At 39.8% G+C, this 22,078-nt stretch overlaps 1 long non-coding RNA gene across 1 annotated transcript; it reads right to left on the bottom strand.

The window, feature by feature from the left end:
* Positions 1 to 2,534: 2,534 nt before the first annotated feature.
* On the bottom strand, positions 2,535 to 21,651 carry LOC147579034 (uncharacterized). Its single transcript, XR_015253484.1, has 4 exons — positions 21,354 to 21,651; positions 15,993 to 16,072; positions 9,350 to 9,445; positions 2,535 to 3,826 (listed from the first exon to the last, which is right to left on the bottom strand). It is a non-coding gene; the product is annotated as an uncharacterized LOC147579034 (long non-coding RNA).
* Between the last annotated feature and the right edge of the window lie 427 nt (positions 21,652 to 22,078).

Raw genomic sequence — 22,078 nt, 5'->3', positions numbered from 1 at the left:
GAGAATCCCAAGCAGGCTCCACACTGTCAGCACAGAGCCTGATGTGGGGCTTGAACCCATAAAACCGTGAGATCATGACCTGAACTAAAACCAAGTCGAATGCCTAGCCGACTGAGCCACCCAGCCGCCCCCAAATTGTTCATTTCTTAAAAGCTTCCTCAAGTGGCACAATAATAGGAAAGTCTGATTTATACTGTTTGAGTGAAAAATGCCCTTGTTCTTCCTGCATGCTAGGAATCTCTTTTTCACCCAATGTAAGTAAATGTGGTTGTTCTCTTTTAATTAGTCACACCCAGCTATATTATTGCCCCTTAGCCAGCTTATTTTAATATCTCTAACTCTCTGGTTACTCTTCCCTATAACCAATCGTTATCTATTCTCTACTGTTATGCCTTAACTTTCCTCCAGAAGTAAAATAACTTATATCCAACAATGATGGAACAAGGATCTGGCTGCAACTGTCCTACTATGAACTGTGCCTCCCCAACATTCATATGTTGAAGCCCTAATCCCCAGTATCACAGAATATATAGTTGGAAATAGGACCTTTAAAGAGATCATTTATATTCAATGAGGTCATTAGGATGAACCCTATCCAATATGTCCTTAAAAAGGAGGAAACGTGAACACAGGCATGTACAGAGGGAAAACCGTATGAAGACACAGGGAAACGAAAGCCATCTATATACCAAGGAGAGAGGCCTCAGAAGAAACCAACCCCACTAACACCTTGATCTTGGACTTCAAGCCTCCAGACTATAAAAAAAAAAAAAAAAAAACCAACTTGTGTTGTTTAAGCCACACAGTGTGTGTCGTTTTGTTATAGCAGCCCTAGAGAATCAACACAGGCCCTTCTCCTAGTTGTGACCTTAGAAAAGAGAATGATGTTACTCTGCCCTGTCTACCCACTGCTGCTGGAAAGAAGAGTAACTAGGGACTATGCCTCTCTCCTGCACACAAACAATATTGGTGGCCGACACAGAATGCCACCGTCCTCACCCTCATGCCTGGCCCTATTGATAGAGATCAGATTTCAGACTGCCATGAGCACACTCTTCCGTGAATTAAACTCAACCTGCAATGTTTTCCTTTATTTTCTTCTTCACAGTCAAATATTAACAGCCTCGTAAGTCTGAGGTAGGCAGCTAAATCGTCAAAGATTTTCCTGAAGAGAAATGGAACAAATTTTTTCTGACCACTTTTCACTTATCCTACCCCCAGTGGCCATTGTATGGCTTGTTTTCCCGAAGCTTATGTTCCAAGGGTCCAGCTCAGTAATACCCCAAGGAAAATCAGCCTCTTTGACAGGAACTTAATATTTGAGCCCGTTATCAAGACCAGAATATTTCTAAGGGGAGAGGCTTACTCATCAGGTTTTCACTAAACAGGTTAAGATTGACCTCTTCATTTTTCCATTCATTCACTTTTTCCAGAAACATTTATCAAGCACCTAGTGTGTGTAAGGCTACACATAGGGGCCAGGGCTACAAATGACAATAAATCACCAACATATCTAAGGAATCCACCAGGAAGTTAGATCTCGAAGATACCCAAGCAAAGGAACAAGGAATTATAGAAATAAAAATTTTAAGATTATGAGAGAAAAGGTTTCCAAAGACCAGATGTCTTATTTTTCCAGGAAATTTATAAGTTTAGAAAAATCAAAACAAACATATCACATTCCTTGGGCAGATATTCAGATGCGATGTGTAAACTAAAGTCATATGATGCCTCCCAAAGAGAGAGGATTTATGGATTTATTTTCCTCTGCCTCCTTCCCTCCCTGACAAATACGCCCATCCATTCCTTTGCAACTCCCCCAAACAGACACCATGTACATTCAGATAATGTTGCCAAATTATTTTACAAAATGTATTTTCACTTTGTTGAGCCTTCTAACACCAGGCAATCCTTGTTACGTTCTTTGAAACAAGTTTCCACTGGGCAGAGGGAGTAACTAAACACGCTGTGCTGTTAGCAGTTTCCGTCTCGTCTGGGCGAAGGGGAATGGAGGCGGCAGGGGCAGTTTCCATGGTGGGGGCACAGCCCAGAGGGAACAGTACCGCTTTTTCATGCCGCACTGTGAGAGAATCACGCAGACTGCTACAGGAAGAGGGAAGATCCTGAACCCACTCAAGAGAGCGCCTCAAGGGCAGTGGTGTTCTCTCTTCAGGCACGTGATCAGGAACAAAGGCATCTTTATTCATCTCTTTCTACTGCACTGCTTTGCTTTATATTCCTTATAAGCCGCTGAAAAAGACCATGAGCAGCCCTTTTAATCAGCTGTGGAAGAGATGAAAGGTTTCAGAAGAGAGAAGCTGTCATTTCTGAGAATGGTTTATTCACATTATAGAATCATCTTTAAAGAAAAGAACTGTACGGGACTGATCTTTTAATTATAGAGGGGTAAATGCATCTGTGAAATCCACCAATTTCACTTTGGATTAAATACTGTTTCCTTAAAGCCAGATATTTGGTAAACACAGATCTCAATTTCGAAATGCTTTTCTCCTTAATATACAACTTCAAGCTCACCCTTGTCCCCCCCCTCCACCCCACCCTCAAATCCCCACTGCTCTCTGAGAAACAGCAAGGAGAAAAATAACACAACTTTTTGGAGATGGGATTTGGGGGCCTTGGATGTGTTCCATGTGCTCCCAAGCAAGCTCTGGATTCTCAGACATCAGGTCAGTTCTCAATTATCTGCAAATAATTTTATGCTCAGTGTCGTGCAGGCTGCATTTTTTAATCCATCCAAAACTCCCATCGCATTTTCATCCAATTCATGAATCACAGCCCAGATACGACCAAAGAATACAAGTAAAAATCTTAAGAGTTTTTGGTGTACCTCCATGGTGCTGATGGACACAGATATTCAATAAATATTTATCGAATTGCAGTGACACCATTCACAGCTCTGGGGACTCCACCACCCCAAAATTCCAGATCACAGTTTCTTCTGGTTCAGCATAAATAACAAGCATTAAACAGTGCCTGGCCCCTAGCTAGTTGTATCTCTGTTGATTCATATTTTATATAGTTCCTCTTATGAAGACAGCCCAGAAGCAACTGTCCCATCCATGCACAGGTAGACCTTTTCCCAGGCCAGTTTTCCTTTCCCACTATTTCTGGATCTTGAGTCAACACTGTTACTTGGGGACTTCAGAGATTTTGCAAGTTCCCATCTCAGGAAATTCAATTTCCATTTGAAGGGAAAGGAAGGGGAGGGAAGGAGAAGGGAGGGGAGGGGAGGGGAGGGAAGGAAGCTAAAAGAAAAGACCCACCGTCTTGTCTTTTCTGTCAGTCTTTTGGTTACTTTTCATTGACATCCTACTCTAACAGGGGCATATTTACGTAACACTTCAATATCCCTCCTTTGTGTCATTCCTTAACTTTGAAATCCATAGAGATACTTTAACAGTTAGACAGATGGCTTCCCAAAGGTAGGTTGAGTCTTCCTAGTATTTAGCAAATTTTTATCCTGAAGCATTTTCATTTTGAATCTCTTGGCATCAGTTAACCTGTGTTTCCAAAAGTTGGTGCCAAGTTTTGGTTCCTCCTATTTGCAAAATCTTCTCTTGGGTCAACTGCTCCTGCCAGGGAGGGTCCAGGCGCTCAGAACAACACTTCTGGGTTGAGCTTCTCTTCTGTCCCAACATTACTGTTCATTATTCTCAGGTACTTCCTTGAGCAATCAGGAGCCGGGCTCCAGGAACCATCATCTCTTCAAAATAATCTCCCAACTAGCTTCCAGACAGATTTTCATCCAGTTTCTTTTTAAATCCTCTTCCAAAAAATTTTTGAGACTAACTCACCCAATTTTAATCTAAGTAAGGAGAGGAAGAAGTGCAGACAGTATTAAGAAATTTACTCTTGGGGCGCCTGGGTGGCGCAGTCGGTTGAGCGTCCGACTTCAGCCAGGTCACGATCTCGCGGTCCGTGAGTTCGAGCCCCGCGTCAGGCTCTGGGCTGATGGCTCAGAGCCTGGAGCCTGTTTCCGATTCTGTGTCTCCCTCTCTCTCTGCCCCTCCCCCGTTCATGCTCTGTCTATCTCTGTCCCAAAAAAAATAAATAAAAAAACGTTGAAAAAAAAAATTTAAAAGAAATTTACTCTTTACGATGGGAAAGCATAATTATCTCACATATTGTACCTTTTGTTTCTTCTGCACTTCCATACAGAGGCCAACTCTGGGCTGACATAGTCCTCTGTTCACTGAAAAGGTGGAATCATTTCACAGTCCCTGACTCATCCATTTCCATTCTCCCTGCTGCCAGGTAATGACCTACAAGGACCTCTCAGACAGGGAAAATGTCCCTAAGGTTGAGTGGACTCCATTGGCATAAGGGGGTTCACATTCAGCATCGCACATATTCTTAACATTATATTCTTACACTGTATTATATGCAGTTTTGTTTTCCCCTCTTACAAAGTCGCCTCCATAAGAGGATACTAGCTCTTTAAAGGAGGGACTCTGTTTCATCGAGCATGGTTTTCTCAGTGCCTAACACATAGTAGGCACTGATTGCTCAATAAGCAATCACTCGTTTCCACACACTGTTAGGTCACCAGGAACTCAGCAAGAGGACTGGAGATGAAGGGAAGGAGCTTAATAAACCTCATTCACAGGAATAACATTTAATAAGATAAAGTAATGTGAGAGTGTCCTCTGGAGTCATCAAAGGCAGAAAATCCAAAAACGGGCTGGAGAGTAAGAGGTATAGTAGAAGAGAGGGGGACCATGAGCCAGCTGCCAGCAATAAGGGATAAACAGCTTAAAACAAACAAACAAACAAACAAACATTGGTCTAAGACAAGATCAGACACTCAAATGTCATCCCAGCCCAGACATGGAGCGGCTAAAAAAGGTAAAGAACTGATTTAATCATTAAGGGTCACCTGTCCTTCCCATATTCCCCCACTCCACCCTACATCAAAAAGCTCCCTCCCCCCCAACCAGGATGGATGCATATTAGCTATTAGCCTCCTTCTTTTCCTTGTGTCTCTGTGAGCCTATCTGCCTTCCCCTCCCTTATAACTCCTTGGATATGCACTACTTGATTTTGATAGGGTTTTTCCTTATCTACCTCCATTCCCTTCTTTGAAAAACAAACCATTTGGAATGGCCTCTTTCTTACCACTCTCTTCATCAGCTGTACCATCACCACCTTTGTAATGGAGACTTAGGTCCATGCCCACAGCCATTTAAGCAGGCTCGATCTTTTTTTTTTTTTTTAAGTTTATTCATTTTGAGAGAGAGAGCAGGGGAGGGGAAAGAGAGAGCGGGAGATAGAATCCCAAGCAGGTTCCACATTGTCAGCACAGAGCCTGACGCGGGCCTCGAACTCACAAGCTGAGATCCTGACCTGAGCCAGGCGCCCCATTGCATTGCATTGCATTGATGTATGCTAGGGGTCAGGCAAAATAAAAATATAACAAAAACCCTGCACAATCCTGAGGTTATCTTAAAATGAGAGCCATTATTGGAAGGACTGTAGCATAAAAATATGTTGCCCTAGTGACAGCCGATCTCAGATCTGGATCTCAGCTCTACTGTAAGACTTTCAGCAAGTCACTGAACCTCTCTGAGCTCCAGTTTTCTTACCTATAAAAAGAAACAATAATACCACCTTCCTCACAGAGTTGCTGTGTGCTTTTAATTAGTCTGCTGTCTACATTACCTCCAATCACAAAATTGCCTTTGGTTCTTCCTTCACTAATCTCCAGCAGATCCACGAGATCCCTGGAACCATGGAGTGAATTCCACTAGCCTAAGGGAGATCCTAGCCCGGTTCTGTTGGTTAAACTATGTTTAAGTGTACTTGATTCTTAATCAATTCTTAACCTAATATCTTTTAGGAAAAGGATCTGCACTGATCTGTATGACTGATATATAGAGTGAGCATTTAGGTTTAGGAAGCCAATGGCTCCCAAACTGAGGACTGCACATATCATGGATCCCTCAAGGGCCACAAAGTCATATACTTACTGTGCTTCATGCAAAGACTGAATAAACAATGCCATACACACACATGCACACACAATGCCACAAACAAGTATATCCACATATATTCATAAATGTCCAGTACTATTATGTTTCAAATGTATATATAAATGCCATTGATTAATAAAATACAAGTTTATTTAAAAGCATAATTTATAGGGGCAGCTGGGTGGCTCAGTTGGTTAAGCGCTGACTTCAACTCAGGTCATGATCTTGCGGTTTATGAGTTAGAACCCCATGACAGCTCAGAGCCTGGAGCCTGCCTGGGATTCTGGGTCTCCCTCTCTCTCTGTCCCTCTCCCACTTCCGTGTGCACGCTCTCTCTGTCTCTCTCTTTCTCTCTCTCTCAAAAATAAACTTTAAAAAAATGTTTAAAAATTAATAAAAAATAAAAGCATAATTTTTAAGAGCTTAAAAGCTTTTAATTAATTAATTGTGCATTTTCTTGGTCAATACTTGCTAATACTACAAAATGCAGTGGCTCTAAATTTTTTAATCTATTAATATTTTATTAAATCTTGATATTATCAGTAATGTTTGATTGTTAATAATAATAGTCAACACTTATAATAAGTCAGGCATTGTTCTAATAACTTAACATATATTAACTCATTAATCCTCACAGGGACCCTGTGAGACAGAGCTATCATCATTTCCAATTTATGCGTTAGGAAACTGAGGCACAGAGAGGTTAAATAACTTGGCATGGAGCTAGTAAGAGGCAGAGATGAGATTCAAGCTCAGGCATTTTGGGCCAAGCTCTTCATGTTCACAATCCGTTTGGAGGTTGGCTATGCAAGAACACATTGATGCTACTATTTTCAAACAGAAAATTATTTGCAACCTTGACACTGATTTCATTTTCCATGAAAATGGGCATATTTCTCACTGGGTACAAACCAAAATGTGTGTGTGTGTACGCTCTGGCTTATATACAGGGACATATCCAAGAAATCTATGGTAACTGTCTTACAAAACAAACAAACAAACAAACTGATTCAAATAACAGGTTTTCCTCTGATGATCGTTTTGTCACTATCTTGTTGCTTTCATATTTCTCTGCCTCCATTAGGAAACTAGCTTTCCAATATTGCACTATTTGATTATTTGCTAAATTGGAAGGCAACAATACTGCAACAAGAAAAGCAACAACCACTCAGGAAGTTAAATGAAATAAAAATAGAATGACGCATTTCAACTTTTCACCTCTATGCTTGAGTTATATTCACACTCACACCCATGTTCCATTTCATTGATTGAACATTCAAGAACATTCATTGACTGTCTGCCATATACCAGGAATTATGTTTGGAGCTATAAATAGGTGAACAGAACTAAGAATGCACCAATCCTTTTAGACTACAGTCTAAAAGATGCCAGGCGGGCCATTCACTCAATTGATAACTACACTGCAAAGTAGAATGTTACAATACCATTAGAGGATAAAATTCTATACGTATTCTGAGCAGGGACAGATGATTCCAAGAGAACCAGTCAACTGATGGGAAGCTTCCCTATCAGCTCCCTTCCAAGGGCTTTCTCACCCTCCCAGAGCCACCTGGAATCCATATGCACATGGACCTTGGGACCACCTTTACTTCCTAGGACCAAGTCATTTCGAAGTTCAAAGATGATCCTCTTAACTCCATGTTCTCTGCTTATCCTTTACCACTTTCTTTAGCTTCTTTTTTTCTTTGATTTATTCAATCTTTTTGGTTTTCTTGTTTTCATCATTGTCCGTCTTAACATACACTATTTCCTAGGAATATCTCCTCTAGGTAACTAATGTCATGGTGTATTGATGCTTGGTAGTTACCATATCAGAAAGTGGTCTTTTCTAACCTTGTTTCCAAATTATGAGAATTTATGTTACTTCAACACTTCTAGGGTCGTGGGCATTAAATGCCCTATATTTATGCCTTAAAGCATGCGTTCTGTCCTTGTGAATCAGGATCTGAGTCAGAGATATTAGATAGGGCCAGGCACTTTAGAAAAAGTAAGGAATCTAAAGAAAGATTTGAAGAGAAGAAAGGCACAAATAATACAATCACAGGAAGTCCCATGACACAGAGAGATACAAAACATGGGCTCTTTGAGGCAATACAATACAGACAAATATCCACTTACAGTGAAGGGCTATTTCCTTCATAAATTCTAGAATTTTTGCTTTTCTCTAAGGACCCTAATACTCCTATTTATTCATTTGCAAACCTTCCATTTTGATGGAACCCCAGTCTTTTGAACTAAAAACATTTGGGCTAGCTTCATCCCCTAGGATATAAAAGTAAAGGTTACATTTAAAGTTGAGAGGAATTTTCCAGCTTAATTTTCTATGCCTTGTTTGAGAAGACAACATTGATGCCAATTCTTTTACAGATTGAGCAAGGTGTTCTCAGGAAGTAATTCTCATCGTACTTGGTACTAAGGGACAATGTGATCAAGTGAGAAGGTCACTTAGATCACAGATTTCTGTGTGCTAGATTGAGCTTTCTCAGTAGTTAGTATGATGCATGTTAAGTCATTTCACCTCTGGCTTCAGTTTTGTCTACACACAGAAGGCATTTTATAAATATTTATTGAGTGAATGAATTCATAATATTTACCCCCTCACAAAATGATCAGGAAGAGCTAGAGTAGAGTAGGCAAGAATCATGTCTGCTTTGTTTATCATTGCATTCCCTGACGTACTGCCATGTACACAGAATCTCATCAAAAACATAGTGAATTAATGAATAAATGCACAAAAAAATACATTTAATAAAAGTTGTCCTACTTTACAAAGTTACTGAGAATTTTTAGGTTCACAGGAAAGGCAAACTATGTTGAACATACTTACCACTGTATGTCCAAATGCCTACCCCTCCAGCATTTGTAGGTGTTCGATAATAGATATGTTAATGAATGTTCAATAAAAATAGATATAAAATGATTTCAAAAGGTACAAAGCACAATACCAACATGAAGTGTTACGAATCTCTTTCCCTCACACACCTATACCAACAACCTCTATAGAGAAAGGACTCCAAAGAAAGTGAGGAATAATGATTTAAAAGAGGATGATAGAGAACCTTCTGACTCACACCTGGCTCTCAGGTTGTAAATGGCCATGTGACAGAACTCAAAATATTCCAAGGATATGCAGTGACAGGGGTTACATTTCTTAGGAACATAATCAAAATGTTGTTCTGGGTGTATTGGCTATGGGATTTCCAGCTGCAAGCCAACAGGAAACTCTGACGTAAAATGGATTAAATCACAAAGAATATGTATTATCTCATTTAGAAAGAAGTCAAAGGTAGATGTAGACTAGCTTCAGGGTGAGTAAAATTTGGGATTTAATACCTTACCCGTTATTCCATTCTTTCAGCTCTGCGATCCACTGGGATGTCCTCAAATAGTTCCTTGTTGTCTGTCACATACCCAGGCTTTACTGAATGACACATCTAGTAGAGAAAGAAAAGGAGGGAATCTTTTCCTATGACTTGTTTTTATCTGCAAGGAAACCATTCTCAGAAGCGCCTCAGGAGAACAGTCCTCGCATCTCGTGGCGGGAACTATGTCACATGTCCATTCCAAAATTAATCACCATCAACGAAAATAAAACCATTAAAATTGGCTTAGAGCTGTCAGGATTTATCCCTGTAACTGAAGATAATGGCAGTCTTCCCTGAGTTTTATGAGAGTACCCCCAAGATGGCAGTAAGGAAGAAAGAGATGTGGGACCTTAGCAATTAGGTGGGCAGCGGTGTCTGCTAAAGGCAGAAATACTGTGCTTTCAAAATTATCAGTTAATGTATCTGATTAAGATTCTGTGGGTCTAGGACTTCAAAATACTGATTTTTTTTCTTCAGTAAGAATTCAGAGGAAGGGAGCTGGAAAACTAGTGGATAAAATTGCTCAAAATTTTATGTTTCCATCAATAACGTCTCCATTTTGAGACAAAATCCCAAACAGTAGCTCTCAAACATCAGTGCCCTTCATGCACAATAAAAAATACATTAAAATCACAACATTATACATAAACTTTCACTTCACAACCCTCAGTGAAAACACTTGTCCTTACTACCTGTGAGCATACTTATGTTTTCTATCCCACTCTATTTTGCTATTTTTTTAACTGGTCATCTCAACCTAGTAAATAAGTTTCAGGACGCAGTAATGGGCTGCAACCCACTGTTTGAAAAATATTGCTTATGCAAGCTTTGGAGATTCTCATTATTTTTTTTTATAAAGCACATGACATAGCATTATTTATTAAACAGTATTGTGATACTATTTCATCTAACCCCGTGAGGATCATTATTAGTCCCATTATATAGCTGATAAAACAGACTTAGCATGAGTGATTTGTCAGGATCATACCACCAGTGAGTACTAGGGGTGAAGTGGGGCACAGGGGTGGAAGGGGTATAATGTGGCAGACCTCAAATAAAGGTGTTCTGATTTTAAATAGGTGTTTTAAAAGAAAAGAAACACAGTATTTACTTCAGTAAAGTCTTTAGGCTTCTTCAAATGGTAGCTGTGAAAAATAAAAACATAATCGGCACACCAGCATAATAAAAAAAAAAATGGCCAAGTACAATCATTCATGGCTAATTACCTCCGCCAGACCAGAGAGTCATATAGTTCATCAGACAATCCATTATATCTAATTAAGGAAAATTAGTCTGAGACAACTCTGAAGCCTATTAGAGAAGGTTTTGTGCTAAGATTCCTAAAATGTTTTAGAGCAGATACAGCTTATGAACCATAAGAGGGTTCACAAAACCAGAACTCTGATCTGGAAAGATTAAAAACACTTGACCTGACCCAACTCTTTTCTCCCTCTAACTTCAGGGATGAGGTTGGCCCTAAAGGTCTTCTTTCATCCATCAAGGTGTCCTTTCTATACATCATTAAAGTTATTATTTGCACTATTAAATCCTTTGTAATTTACTTTTCTAGCCTAAGGTCAAAACCAGCTAAAGAACTGTCAGCCCAAAGACATAAAAATGAATGATGAGCTCTAGACTTCTCAGATTAGACAACTGGAGCACTTCAGGCCAAACGTACACTTGACACAACACAGAGATGGCTTCTCCAATCTTCTTTTTTTGTTTATTTGTTTATTTATTTGAGGGGGGGGGGAGAGAGACAGAGAGAGAGAACAACCTGGAGAGGGGCAGAGAGAAGGAGAGACAAAATCCCAAACAGGCATTGCGCTGTCAGCGCAGAGCCTGATGTGGGGCTCGAGCTCACTGTGAGATCGTGACCTGAGCAGAGATCGAGGGAGATGCTTAACCAACCACGCCACCCAGAAGCCCCTCCAATCTTCTTTAGAAGAAAAAAGAACACAGCTTTCCAGAGTTTTCCTTTGACTAGGGACAGACACTCAGTAAGGACTTGAAGTTTCCCCAGGTGAGGAAGCTAACCAGTGGAGGAAGTGGAGCAGCCTTGGGAAATGGAGAGGAAGGAGGAGCCGGGGATAAAGAATGGCAGGATCACTCAAACTTTGCTCTTGGTTGTCTGTGACAGATGGAAGAGCCAACAAGCCAACAATCGTGGTACAGAGGGCCCAGTGCACCACGATGAGCGGTGCCAAAGGAGCTGTTCAATCCGAGATGCCCTGTATGAAAAGTAAAGCACTGTCTTCACCTCAGAGGAGACTGTCAGACTCCCAAACCATGTTGGCCTCTTTTTCTAAGTAGCAATTTTGAGAAACCTGTGAAACCAGAAGGGCTGTGGGCCCAAAAGGCCATATTTTCAGAACGAAATATCAGAACTTGGGGTCCATGAAAGGTGTGTTCTTGTTTTGGTTTTGATTTACATCAATGTGGAAGGCTAAACAGGTTGCTCTGGTTGTGGATTTAATAAATCACTTCTATTGAATAGAATGAAATAAATAAAGCAGGTGCTGTTCCAGTAAATCCAGGATATACAACCTTCAGGAAATCAAAATGGTTAAAATATTTCAGACATATTTGAGAATATGGCAGAATCCTTACCCATACCCAAAAAAGAACAGTGCTCCAACAAGTTTATATTTGAGTTACAAAAATTTTATCTATATACAACTTTAGAAATTTTACTTCTGTGTGAAGGGAGAGATACCCATCCATGATTCTGTGAACTATCCTTGTCAACATCTCAATATAACCAGTTCCTCTAGCTCATCTGGGAAAGTCTGGGATTCCAAGAAAACCTAAGAGGAATTCAGGCTGCCTACTGGAAGGCAGAGAGCACATTAAGAGATGATCACGACTAGATTCATGAGACAGTGAAGCCAAGGACCAGAAAAGACACTCTACACTTCCAAGACAATCTGTGGTTCTCAGACTGGAACTAAGATGAAACCTCTTTTTCAGGTATCTTTGGCAAATAAGTTAACTTAGGAATAAGTAGAAGGACTCTATTCCCATGGGTGCCCAAAGGTAGGAGAGCTCTATGTCATGAATCGCCTTTGGGTCATCCTGTCAACATGATAACCAAGCACCAGTCGAGACAATTGGGATCATATCTGCCCTACAGTAGCTAGTGTTAGGAAAGGTATATAATATCCAAAGGAGATCTTGGTTTCTGTGGCCTTAGGAACAAGCAAGAATTTCATGACCTGGAACTGGGAGGGACAATAAATCAGAGAATTTCTCATAAACCTTCGGACACTCAGCAAATGTTGATACTGCTAGCAAACACGCACTGTAGTACAGGCAATATTATAATGTATTAATGCATTTAATCATCACCACTACCCTATCGGGAAGATAACCATTATTACACCCATTTTGATAAAGTTTACTAAGGTTAAATAAATTGCCCAAGTTCACAGAGCTGTGATAGAACAAGGAGCCCAACTCAGAAAGTCTGTCCACAGACCCCATGCTCTTATCCATAAACTTTATTGCATACTTCTACATCTACACATGTAGTATAAATATGTGTATATGTTTCTCTGTGTGTGTGCGTGCATGTGCACGTGTGTGTGTATGTGTGTGTGTGTACAATGATATCCAGTTTGTGCATTCTGTTGTAGAAACTAAATTGCTATAAGGTATATACTTTTAGCAGAAGTACTTGGGATTCATAAAAAGAATGGTAGGCATGATAGGAAACAAGAAATAACAAGGTCAAAGGATTGCCAAGCTTTTGGAGTGGATTAGAGAAAGTCCCCTACAGATTCAGCAGGTCTCCAGAAGATTCTGGCCAAAAAAACAGAGTGCTTTCCTCCAGAGAAGTTATTAATGTTAATAACCAGGAGCATGGAGGATAACTTTACTTGACCAGATTTTCCCCGCTGTATATTTCACTTAATGATGTGGATTAAGCTAAGGCATAAAAATGAACTTCAGCTTTGCTGAAATTAGATCACCAGTTTCCCTGCTGGCCCATATTTATTAATAGAGATCCAGCTGATGGCTGTGTGAGAAGGGGCCTCAATAAAGGATGTGGGGGTGGAGCAGACTGCTGAGTACCCGCGATGCTTCCCCCTCTTGTGTACTAGCGTTCCCTGCTTCAAAAACATAGACAAATGGAGCAAAAGGGCTCTAGATAAATCACCTGATTCTGTTTCATGCCTTCAGGGAGAGGGATTCTTAAACCAAAAAGATTGATAATTTTTTACTACACCTTTTGCATTTTCATGGACACAGGTCCCACTTGTCCTTTGGTGCCCCGTCTAAGTATTTTACAGCACTGACAGAAAAAGAAATTCTATTTCCTGCCCAAGTATAAACTTTAGTTTAAATTATAACCATTTCCTTTAAATGTTCCAAGAGCACAGAGAACTGTTGTGTGCCTCCTCATAGGAGTACCTATTACCGTAGGCAACATAATATTATTCCTTTGCACTTTTCTTCATTTTTTTAATTTTTTCTACATTTCTCAGGAACTTCTCTAAGCCTCCGATGTAGTTTTTACTCCATATTAAGATAACTTTAAAAATAATATTGAGATAATTCATTCTACCAGTGGAAAATCCAAGAAATACGGAAAAGCTCCAACATTTCTCAGAGCTAACAACTATACATATAAATAGTCTCGTGTGACTATGCACATATGTGCTTTTGCCACTATTTCCCCATATCACAAATTATTACTCTCTATTACAAAGTAGTAGTCTTCAACCCAAGTCTGCGCATGGACTTCAGAGAGTCCATGAATTCTATGAAATTACACACAAAATTTGGGTAGGTGCTTATGTGTCTTCTTCCCAAGAAGGGAGTTGATTGTTTCCACCATATTCTCAAAATGGTGCATGACCCAAAAACAGTTAAAAATTCTCATTTAGCAACAGGATTTGTAAAGACCACATAATATTCTACCATATTAACCAATCTTGTTATAGATTATACTACAATAAACACTTGTGTAACTAGATCTTTTCGTCCAGCTCCAACAATTTCTGAAGGGCAGAAGAAATTCTGAAATTAGAATCGCTCCAAGAATATTCACAGTTGAAGACGTTTAATACATGTTGTCAAACTGCCCTTTAGAAAGGTGGTATCTTTAGGGGTGCCTGGGTGGCTCAGTCAGTTGAGTGTCTGACTCTTGATTTTTGGCTCAGGTCATGATCCCAGGGTCATGGGATCAAGCTCTGCATCAGGCTCTGTGCTGAGCATGACCTCATCTTAACTTGATCGTCTGTAAAAATCCCATTTCCAAATAAGGTTACATCCATAAGTACCAGGGGTTAGGACTTCAGTGGTTTTGGCGAGACACAATTCAATCACAACAAGCAGATAGTGCAATACCCAGCACTCAGTCGGCACTCCATAGCCATGAATTCTTATTATATGCTCATGTTGTAGGATCATTATCTTACAGAGAAGACTAATTTGGTCTAGCACGAGAGGTTCTGGCAAGTCACTGTGACATAACCTCACTCTGAGGAAATATTAATCAGCCCCCTCATGCTTTTGACTCAGAATAATGACCCATGGGGGGGAAAGGCAGCTATGAAACCAAAACATTTGCCATCACTGCATACAAGTCATTTTATAGCCAAGAAAAGAGAGAAAAAGGCAAGGATTTATGTGAGGTCTTATAATTAGCTAAAGCCAAATCAGGACAAGAACCCCAAATTTCTCACTCCTGGCTCCTTTCCTCCTTCATACAAATCTATCTACATATATTCAAAATAATAAGTATGATTACAAACACATTTAAAAATATGTCTACTGGGGCACCTGGGTGGCTCAGCTGGTTAAGTGTCTGACTCGATCTCAGCTCAGATATTGATCTCAGGGTTGTGAGTTCAAGTCCCATGTGAGGCTCCATGCCCAGATGAAAAAATAATAATAATAAAAATAGATTGCTTATAGAGTATTTTGCTCCTAGATTAGTCTGAATGACTAAGCCCAAATAGAAAAAAAATTGACTGAAAAACACAAACTGCTACATAAATATAGTCAACTGATCTTAGACAAAGGAGCAAAGGCAATACCACGAAGCAAAGATAGTGTCTTCAACAAATAGTGCTAGAACAACTGGATGCAAAAAATGCAAAAAAAAAAAAATTGATATGCACACAGACCTTACACACTTCATAAAAATAAACTCAAAATACATTCTATTTCTAAATGTAAAATGCAAAGCTATAAAACTCCTAGAAGATAACACAGGAGCAAACCTAGATGGCCTTGGGTGTAGTGATGCCTTTTTGGATATAGCACCAAAGACACAAACCATAAAAGAAACAATTAATAAGCCAGACTTCATTAAAATTGAAACTTCTGTCTGCAAAAGACATTATCAAGAGAATTAGAAGACAAGCCACAGACTGGGAGAAAATGTTTGCAAAAGAAGCATCTGATAAAAGAGTGTTACCCAAAATATATAAAGAACTCTTAAAACTCAACAATAAAAATACAAATGCAATTTAAAAATGGGCCAAAGACCTTAATAGATACCTCATCAAAGAAAATAAACAGATGGCAAATAAGCATATGAAAAGATAGTCCACATCATTTGTCATCAGGGAAATGCAAATTAAAACAACGAGATACCAGTACCCACCTATTAGAATGGCCAAAATCTGGAACACTGACAACATCAAACACTGGCGAGTCTGGAACAACAGGAACTCTCATTGATTGCTGGTAAGAATGCAAAATAGTAACACTTCTTTAGAAGACAGTTTGGTGGTTTCTTAAAAAACAACATACTCTTACCATTTGATTCCGTAATCACACTTGCTGATATTTACCCAAAGGAGCTGAAAATCATGTCCACGCAAAAACCTGCACGTGGATGTTTATGGCAGCTTTATTCATAATTGCCAAAATGTGAAAGCAACCAAGAAGTCCTTCAGTAGGTGAATGGATAAACAAACGGCAGTACATCCAGACAAGAGGATTTTATTCAGTGCTAAAACAAAATGAGGTATCAAGCCACAAAAAGACATGGAGGAAATTTAAATGCATACTACTAAGTGGAAGAAACCAATTCAAAAAGGCTATATACTCTATGATTCCAACTATATGATATTCTGGAAAAGGTATAACTATGAAGACAATAAAAAGATCACTGGTTGCCCCAGGAGGGGGAGATAAATAAGGCAGTAAAAAATATTCTGTATATTATTATAATAATGGATATAGTCATTATACATTTGTCCAGACCCAAAGAATGTACAAAGCCAAGCGTGAACCCTAAGGTAAACATGGACTTTGAGTGATTATGATGTATCAATGTAGGTTCATCCTTGGTTAAAAAAGAAAATGGTGAGTGATGTTGACAATGGGGGAGGCTATGCATGTATGGAGGCAGGGAGTATATGGGAAATCTCTATACCTCCCTCTTAATTTGTTATAAACCTAAAACTTCTCTTTAAAAAAGTCTTATAAAAAAAACTGAGACAATTCTGGCCAAAATTAACTGCCTTGTTTAATGAAATCTAGTACTCCATCAATTGTAAGAAACACCACTATTTTATCTACCACCAAAAAAGAAAAATAACACTGCCAATTAATGTGTGATGTGCATTATAAGAAAGATACCTCTTAAATTCTGAAATATTAAAGTGTGAAAGTGTCTGAGTCTCAAAAGCCATGAACCGTGGTAACATAACCCCTCAGTCATTGGGCTAAACATGTCATTTATATACATTATCTTTCCTAGACCGGTTCAGTATAATGCAGCTTGATGGAAGGACAGGTAAGGTGGATTTTAAGACACTCCAATTTATTAGTCTAGATCCCTCAAGTGACCTAATTCATCCTCCTGATGTTTCTGTAAAACCAAACTTGTCTTTTATACCTCTAGGAGCAAGAAGTAACCGGTGGGAGAGAACATTCTGAGTCAAAGAGATGAGAGTAGAAAAGGAAGGAAAGCAAAGCGATTCTCTGTTAAAGCAGACATGTACAGCTAGAGGGAAGTGGGAGAATGACATTTCCTTCATAGATTCTCCAAAGGAAAATCACAAGGGATTCATCAACCAAGATCCAGACCCCAGACAACAGCTATAGAGGTATGATGAGCCCCCTGTGAGGATTAAGAACCTGCAAGGTTTGCTCTTGCCGTCTCTCTAGCCTGGCACAAGACCAGAGCCGTCTCTGGCTGGTATTTGCAAAGAACTGGTGAGGGGCCAGTTGGCTGCCAGGGACATGTTTCTGTACCATTTATCACACACAAATTGCTCTGCAGCTGGAAAAAAGAGTCATGATAGCTGCAGCCAATCAAGCCCAGCAATAGTAGCAGGCTTCCCTCCCTTTCTAGTCTCAACCCCTTCCTCAAGAGCAAACTGGCAAAAGCCCAGCAGTCATTGTGAGAAAGGGACCAAGGAGACCATGCAGACTATGGTTAAGCTAGTAGATAACTTGCCATCATGGTCATTCATTAAGTATTTATTCAACACCCACTATGTTCTAGGTCTTGGGGAAACAGTGGTAAACAAGACAGCACATACATTCTGGTATTTCTGATTTGGAATAATTTGTGCCCTGGGCTCTTCACATCTACTTCCAGTTGCAGGGAGGGAAACTGCCACATATTGTTCCTTTGTTCAGTCCCCTCAACTGGCTCACGTTCTCCCACCAGCTCACATTCTCCTACCCTCCCAGCCCCTTCCATAGGATCAGTCATGGGAATGCCAGCTCAGCAGAGTAGCCCAGGAAAACTAACAACCCAGCTAAGCGAAGAAGTCAGCATTTCATCATAACTTTGGAATATTTGGAAGTGACTCACAGAAGAAAAAGGAAGGAGGACAGATAAGAGGGGTATGGTTGAGGTTAACAAGAAACAGTACAGCCTCACAGCCCCCAACCATGCGCTGAATAAGTTTACTGCAATTTTCTTGGGAGGATAAACACTGCCGGCCATTCAAGCTGACAGTGGGAGCCGGACGGTTGACATTTACAACAATGCTCAATGCAAATCAAGGCACTTGGCCCCAGAAATGGAATTTCATAGATTTATCCTTTGAAAGGCCATTTCTCTGACTAGTCTGGGTCAGCAGTTAAGCTGAAAGAGAAATATTTCTATTATTTGGCAGATTTTTCCAAAGCATCTAGTTCATCAGGCAAGAGAGGCCTTTAAAAAGTCTGATTCTGGTGTGGTCGTCAGGCAAACAGAATGAGAAAACATCAAAGAAATCCCATTTCCAGAAATGATTCAAACAAACACTTCCTCTGCAGTCCCTAGTGTTCCAAGCACAGGGGGTGGACCTTGCAGTCCAGGTGTCCTGGCACCTTTCCAGTCTGCAAATATCTGCAAATAACATGCTCTGATAACTCTTGTGGCTTCACCTTGAATAAGCAAAACTTTCCATGCATGCCACTGTCACTTATTATTGCAGAAACGGATTAAAACCCAGAGCCATACACTAGTTGGGTGACCTTGAAAAAAGCCATAATCAAAGTCTCAGTGCGTTGCACCTGCTGTTCCCTCCACCTATGTAAATGTAAGCCCCACAATAATCAGTAATTCCCAGATGCACTGTGTTTTATTTTCCTTAGAGCACTTAATATTTGAAATTATCTCACTTATTTTTGCTTGTTTATCACAGTTGGCTTCCTGAGATCAGAGACACTAACCGCCTTATTCATCTCTGAGTCCTTGGTACTTAAAAAGAATGCCTGGTACCTAGTAGATAATAAATACCAATAAATATTTGTTATGTAAATAAATAAAAGGTGTTCAAATTATTTGAATCAGAGTTCTATAATAATAATAATAAATTATTATATAATAATTATAATTATCATATATTATATATTAATATTATCTATATTACATATTAATATTAATATTATACATTATGTATCAATATATTAATTATATTGTATATTAATATAATATATAATATAATTAATATATTATATATTAATATAATAATGTAACTATTAAGCAGGCTAGTTCTATTATTATTATTAATATTAATATTATTATTATTATTATAGAAAATACCTGCCTTGTAGGATTCTTTTAAAGATCAAGCAAGATTCGGTTAACAAAAGCAGAGCCTGGCACATTGTAAGATGATCCATAAATATTAACACAAAAAAAAATTAACATTCCTAATTCCACAAAGCCCTTTTTCTCAGATAAACTTCAGAAATAAAAATTCTAAAATAATTCATACTCAGATACGATTAACTAATAATGGCTCAATATATGATCTTTATAATATTCTAAGCTACCATCCACTGAAAATGCATTATAAATTCAATAAAACTTCGTTGGGGAAAAAGAACACTGTAATATATTCATCACTTGTGATGCATACCAATTTCAAAAATCAAGAAAAGTGAGAAAGTTTTTTTTTTTTAAATCTGGTATCACATCTCCCTGGGAAAAGTAAAGCTAGGTTTTAGGCCAGATGAATAACTCTCTACTAGTACAGTTGCAGGTAGTGAAATGGGTGGTGGGAGAGTTAGTGGGGAGGGAGTCTATCCCACCTTGAATTACACAGTACCATCGATGCTAGGTCCTGGCCCAGGTTTGGAGTGTGAGCAATTGTTCTTGCATTTAGACAAGGAAATAAGCAAAATAATGAGCACATGTACTGCCGACTCTCAATTCGCTTCAGTAACTAGGGTCAGGATACGCTTGACTAGTCAAATACCCTGAGAAATCAGATTACTAAAAGGCAGCGGCTGGAAAATAAAGGACAGACCGAGTGGACACCCTCCTTTTACCATGTGAGGACAAAGAGGAGCTAGATTCTCTTTCATTAAGTACGATCAGATTCACCTACTCTGTAATGGAAATATTGTGGGTTTTGTATTTTTTTATTTTTTATAGTTACCATGCTGTATATTACATCCAGGACTTATTTATAACTGGAAGTGTGTACCTTTGAACTTCGTTTACCTTCACTGGTTTTAATTTTATCCCCTGCAGGGTTAATGACCAAATACCAGGATGACAAGAAAACAAGAGACCTAGATATTCCAGGAGCTTAACAGTCAAGACACAGCTGACCCATCCCCCTCTCCCTCACGAGTGTCCAGTTTCTTCTACTGAATGAAAAGCACTAGGGACCCACCCATAGCATTTCATGTGCCTCCTCTTTTCCCACTTTCTCACTAACCACGGTTAGCAACAGTGAGAGTTCAAAGGTCTTAGAATAAAGGCTGAGATCCTGGAGGGAGAAGACAGGAGGCATTTTCCCGCTAAAGCCATATCTCTGATGTCCATACTTGAGGTGAATTGCTCCCATAACGATATGTTCATTTATTTTTCTTTTCAGACCTGAACATAAAATAGGAGTTAGACTGGCAGACAACATATTCAAGAGGTCCAGACCAAGCATACGGGGATGCCCTCTTGTTCGTTGGGAGCTGGTGTGATCACCAGCAAGTCAAGACCTTCCTCTTGCATTTCTTTGTCCTACTTCTCAAATAACAGATTGGGGGCAGTTAGAGGAGGCAGAGGAGGGGCAAGAATAAGGACAAAATTAAAAGGTCTGTTTCCAAATGGAACATCAATATATTTTCTTAGGCCACCTGCCAGCTCCTGAGCCTGGGGAGCCATTACATTGTCTGAGAGGAAGAAGTGGGCTAGTTCTAGAATAGAAAAAAATAAAAACAGCTTCAATGAGCATTACTCACCGACCTGTCTAAAGACGGACCCCTCAAGGTCAGGCAGAATTTCCAAAGCTGTGAATCCATACAAGAGGCACTATTTCCAAGGAAGGCAAAACCCAAGGTCAGATGGAAAAATAGCCTCAGTTACATTGGGGTTTCTTTTGTTTTGTTTTCCTTTGTTTTGTTTTCCCTAAAAGGAGTCTATAAATCAATTGGCTTCTTTGTGCCTTCCCCTGTACAATACGGGGCAGACTGCCCAAAGGGGAAAAAACCTCCATCCTTGTCAGACTAAAGAGCAGCTTGGGTCTGGGCAGGGACCAGAGAAGGGACAGCCATGTGTGGCACTCACAGCGTTTCCACCCATTCCAGTACCAGCTCTGTGCCCTCAGCAGCAATTTGAGATGAGCTTCCCAGCAAGGCCAGCCTTGCCTCTGCTGCCCTCCTCTCCAGCTGTGAACACCAGCCCCAGATGCATTTCCTCTAACACAACCCCACTGTGGAGAACCCCATACAGATAACCAGATGATCAGATAAACACATCAGGGAGTCACCCATCCTGTTCCCTGCAAACAAGACGCCTGAGTGGCTGCAAAAGGAACAGAGGATATCACCAGGGGGTTTACTCTTTAAGTTTTGCTCTGCCTTTGACCACACATACCCAACACAACTGAAAACCCTGACTCACATAAAGTTGTGTTTGTTCCAAGGCTCTTTGGAATGAGTAAAAGCCCCTCCCATCTCCACGGACAACCATTTCAGTACATTCCCACACCTTCCCAATACAATACAAAAGGATTTTTTTTTAAATAAGCCGATGACCTCTTTACAAATGTGATCAGCTAGCTGTTAATTTGGAGCAGTAGAGAGCTAACTGTATAAGCCACTGGCTCAGTGTTAATACAGTTGGTACAAATAGATATTTAAACTATTTATTTTAACCTTGTTATCTATTAAATTTTTACTTCTGGTCAGGTAAAGGAGTTGCTCTAGAAACATAAGCTCAGGGGCGCCTGGGTGGCTCAGTCGGTTGGGCGTCCGACTTCAGCTCAGGTCACGATCTCGCGGTCTGTGAGT

Source organism: Puma concolor, chromosome B4, assembly GCF_028749965.1.
Source record: "Puma concolor isolate L17-30 chromosome B4, mPumCon1.1.hap2, whole genome shotgun sequence".
NCBI lineage: Eukaryota > Metazoa > Chordata > Mammalia > Carnivora > Felidae > Puma > Puma concolor.
This window is presented reverse-complemented; position numbering and strand designations above follow the sequence as displayed.